Source organism: Phyllopteryx taeniolatus, chromosome 17, assembly GCF_024500385.1.
Source record: "Phyllopteryx taeniolatus isolate TA_2022b chromosome 17, UOR_Ptae_1.2, whole genome shotgun sequence".
NCBI lineage: Eukaryota > Metazoa > Chordata > Actinopteri > Syngnathiformes > Syngnathidae > Phyllopteryx > Phyllopteryx taeniolatus.
In genome coordinates, this window is record NC_084518.1 from 962,666 (window position 1) to 967,603 (window position 4,938).

Consider the following 4,938-nt stretch of genomic DNA (forward strand, 5'->3'; position numbering starts at 1 on the left):
AGCTGCGGCCGCTCAAATAAGCGAGCGCCTCGAAGATTGGCGCTTCTCCCCCTCACCGCCTCCACCCCCGCACCGCTTCCTCCTCCCGGCCGTGTGCGGCGCGCGATGACACGCACCTTTCCTGTGCGGCAGGACAGGAAAGGATGGTCGCACGATCAAAGCTTCCTTTTCCCAGGGAGTAAAGAGCAATATCGCGTGTGCCGAGGCTTCCTTCGCTGCTGGGATTCGATGACCGACGGCATGGCGACCGGCCGGTCCGCCGGTTGTCTTTACGTGACCTGACAACCGCACGCAGGTGCTGGCAATCTGAAATCCTCAAAGAGCCATTTGGACTGTCAAAACAAAAAAGCCACAAAACCCGTTTGACATCTAGCTTGTATAATAAACTACAGTGTTGCATTTCTGAACTCAACGAACGACTAGAGAGAGAACACAACATTTTATTTCTGCGACCAAAACATTTTGAACTCTGGGAAAAAGACACTTCGAGGACGCGGCCTTTCCGATCAAATGAAATTCACGCCACACTTTCAACTAGCCACCCGCAGCGAAGCAAACGCACACATCATGTAACACACGTGGAGCGTGCAGTCAGCTGTCAACTTGCATTAGAAAGGACCTTTTCACTTAACATATTTGCAAAATGAGAGCCAATTAAAATAGATTTATTTGACCCGGTTAACGGCATTTGTGGTAGACAAGACTATTTTCACACACGATCCGAAGCTGTCATCTGTGCGGCGTGCGCGGTTTGCGTTGAATATTGTCCACGTAGCGTTTTCTTCAGAAACGTCATTTCTTGGATGTGTCCGCAGTTTGCCTACCGGGCGTCGAATACCTCAGGAAAGCCCATCGGCGCTTGTGGAGTGACAGAAAAAAAAAATACAAATCAATCCTACATGATCTTCAAATTTGGAATTACGTTTGAGAAATCAAAAGAACACATTTCCACAAAAATACTGACTTATTTCTTTTCCCGAGCCGCAGCAGCAGGTTGGAAGTTGCAGACCCTGGTCTACAGGCACGCTCGCTTTAATGACGAGTCTTTGGAAATCGGAACTTTGATTTTGGACAACTTTTAAGTGTGTGCGGCGTTTAGTCGCAAAGTGTGCACTTCTGCAAATGTCGCTTAAAAAAAGAAAGAAGGAAAGAAAGAAAGAAAGAAAGAAGGGTGGGAGGAGCGAGGGAGCGCAGAAGATGAAGGAAGACTTTTGGTTGCGGCGGCGGCCGTGGTAAGAAGTCCGACTTCGCCGGGGCGCTGGCAGTGTTGCGCTTCCTGTGGGCGGTTTCCTGCAGACTCGCGGCACTTTCCGTGCTGCGGTGCATCGTGGGACGGCGCGCGCACGGGAAAACGCCGGATCGTCGCTCTCGATTTCCTTCTTTGTCTTCGGCGACGTCATCCCCTAAAGCTGATTTCTCCCGAGCTGTTTGAGCCGCGCGTCAAAACTCACGAGCCGTGCCAAAAAAAAACAAAAAAACAAAAAAAAAGCCCGTTTAGAAAGGTATCATTTTTAAAACGCATGCCAAAAACACATTTTGTCAATAAAAGCCTAACAGAGCAAAAAAAAAAATGTAAGTGTCCGGTGAGGCTCCTGCAAGTCTGTCTTATCGAGAAGCGATTTTGCAAGAAAACAGGAAGACGTAAAGATTGTCCGTCCGAGCGGGAGGCGGAGGAATTCTTCGGACCGGCTTCCGGGTCAAAAATCCATTCAGGCCGCTCACGTCAAAGCCGGCGAGATCATCGCCGCGCTTCCTTCGGCATCCGTCTTGTCGTCAGGTGTTTTGGGCCCGAAGGGTGAAGGGTCAGCGCAGGAGCGCACTTGAGGATGCGCGCCTTTGTTGGCAAAATCATGAGAACTTTGGGAATCATACTTAACTTGACGCTTGAAGGGAGCCAGTATATGCGTGTGTAAACACACACACACACACTAGGGGACGAACGACCAGTGATGCCGGTAACACGTTACCGTTTTGAGTCAAAAATGACAAAAGTCGTAAGAAAACCAACTCGTTACTTTTTATATTGGTGTAGTCAGATTACAGCTACGTTGATTTATCGGCCAATAGTTACTTTTTTTGTTCACGAGAACCAGAGTTTAATATGCTTTTGAATAATAATATGCTATTTATGCTCATTGCCAAACAAAAAAGTCAACAAGGCAAGACGCTCGATTCAGTCACGGCGCATGTCATTGGTGGAGAAAGTACTGCTGGAAGTAACTCAAAAGTTACTTTTCTCGAACTTTGTTACTTTTGAAATCAAGTCATCGGTGCAGTAAGTTACTTTTAAGCTTAAGTAATCAGTAAAGTAACTAAGTTACTTTTTCAAGGTAACTGCGAACGACTCGACTATAAAGTAATGGCAGTCGAGTCGAAGTCGATTAATCGACGATGTCGCGGATATTCGGACGTTCACGTTCGAGGCCTATTTCCATATTTCGACAGATAAAAACAAGTGATTCGACGTGCCGCACTGGGAATCGGGTTCAAACGGTGACCGGAGCGAGTCGGAGCAAACAGGAAGCGGGCCCAGCGGAGAACTTCCTGTATAGGCCCATCCGACGGCCATCTTCCGCGCTCTCTGCCACGGGAGCTTCCTCGCTACGTGTGTGTGTGTGTGTGTGTCCGCCCTCCCACCTGCTTCCTGCCCCGCAGCAAGGCATCGTGGGAAACTGGCACCTCACTTCACGTCTCTGCATTTCGAAGCCAGATGTGACTTTGTGACATTAATGAGACGCACGCACGCACGCACGCTCGCACGCACGTTGCTGCCAGTCCACATTTAGAATCAATGACAGATTCACGACGCGCCTGTGTGTGCGTGTGTGCGCGCGTGCGTGTAAAAGCCTGTTACTTTACTTATATCGTGCCTTAATGACATCCAAACGCAGTACCCTGGACACACATATACAATGTAAACACACACACACACACACTCGCAAGCACAGGCACAAACTCACACTCTCATAAAGATACACAAACACGCTTACACAACCACACACGTGCGCACGCGCAGATGTAGGTATCATGTTGTTTTAACTTCCCGCTTCTTGGTTTGGAACTTTACGCCGTTTGCACGCGCGTGCGTTGCGCACGTCACGGGTCGAGTGCAGGGTGAGGTCGGTCAGGTTGAACGCATCAGCTGCTTCCCGTTGAGCGTGTCGCTCCGGCGTTCTCCCCACAAAGATAGTTTTGTGTCGTGCACCAGAAAACGTGTTTATTGCAGGTTAGACGGCAAAATGCGTGATGCGGACACTTGATCGCCGCCTTGTCTGTCTTTCGCACATCAAGACAAATTTTGCGTCGACATCCGATGTGCCAGTTATGTAGTGACGAGTAACCAAATGAGCTTAATTTAGTTCGTGAGGAACGCCCGTTAATTGTTTGCGACTTTGAAGAACGTCTCGAGTGACCATAAATCACATCAAGGGATCCCTGATTGGAGCGAAAACCATTTTCTTCTCAACGGAGCGCCGAGCGGTCCTCGTTAACGGCGCAGCTGTCCGCCGCCGCAGCTGCGGAATGTTTGAATCGCTGCCGGACGGATCGGGCGGGCGGGATTGTCCGCTTTTGTTTTTCTTGGAGACGACCACACGCGAACCGAAGCCCTCCGCACTCTCTCGTTAAATCGGATCACACAAAATGTTTTCAGAGGTTTTGCCTGCATGCGTATGGCTTGTCAAGTGCAAACCGGAACACCAGGTGGCGCCGTAACCCCCAACTGCTGTGAGCCGATCGGAAGCCTGAAGGCGGTTATACCTTTATTGAACTCCAGTCCTGCAGGGGTCGCTAACGTGTATGAGAAAGTGAGATAAGAGACTGATTATCTTTCCTTCTTTCCAATATTCATTTTATAGTTAACACAGCACTAAATGTCTGTTAAAAAATAAAAAATAAATCTTGAAATTTGGAGCAGTTTATCGCTGTGGTTGAACTGTGGTCTTGCAGGGGGCGCTAATGTGCATTACAAGTATTTCACAACCGAGTCACTTTCTTTCCGGTATGTATTTTATATTTAATGCAGAGCAAACAGAAAACTCTCATAATTTGGAGTCATATCTTGCTGTAGCAGTAGTGCAGTCCTGAAGGGGGCGCTAATGTGCATTACAAAGTGGTTCTGAACTGAGAGAATGAACCTGTCTTTCTTTCCAATATACATTTTATATCTCATACAGAGCAAAAAAAAAAAAAAAAACAACCTTGGATAAGCGGAGGAAAATGCTGGCACGGGGAGAACGTGCAAACTCCACACAGGAGGGGCCGGGGATTGAACCCAGGTCCTCAGAACTGCGAGGCAGACGCTCTAACCAGTCGGTCACCGTGCCGACGCTAAATGAACATTTTAGTTGTACTTTGCTGTTGTTGAACTCCAGGCCTGTAAGTGGCGATAGTGTACTTTTGAAGGTACTTCTCCACTTTGCCAAAGAGATTTTTTGGGTCCCTTTTTTTGTTTTTTTTCTTAATCCTGCCAAATAACTACCGAACAAGCTAGTTGGGAACATAAAATCAAATGCTTGAATAGTAAACCCAAAAAAAAAAAAAAAAAAAAATGCTGCTTCACGTGTTCGAGCGTGACTTTGCCTGGCAGAGGTCACGAACTCTGGAGTACGGCGACGAGAGCCACGACCTGCGCGTGCCCCCGAGCATGTGACGGCGAGCACGCGTGGCCGAGTAAACATGGAAATGACGTTAAGTCTGCGATAAGACGCGCCGCACTTTCCAAAATGTGATAAGTGGAGTCACAAGTGAACAATTTTATAAATGATAAATATCAAATCTAGTTTTAATGCACATCCCATAACAACGTGGACAATGTGAATAGGCGGGGTAGATTTTTGCCGCATACGCTGCTGCTGGTTTGGAATTAGTTTCAAGACAGGATTAGGGTTTCAAACAAACGTTGGGGTTTTCAAACTGGGTTTAGGGTTTCAAATGATG

The 4,938-nt window shown here is 47.7% G+C and overlaps 1 long non-coding RNA gene across 1 annotated transcript; it reads right to left on the reverse strand.

Moving 5' to 3' along the window:
* Positions 1 to 420: 420 nt before the first annotated feature.
* Positions 421 to 4,734, reverse strand: LOC133467167 (uncharacterized). The gene is made up of 2 exons (XR_009785157.1): positions 965 to 4,734; positions 421 to 858 (listed from the first exon to the last, which is right to left on the reverse strand). It is a non-coding gene; the product is annotated as an uncharacterized LOC133467167 (long non-coding RNA).
* Between the last annotated feature and the right edge of the window lie 204 nt (positions 4,735 to 4,938).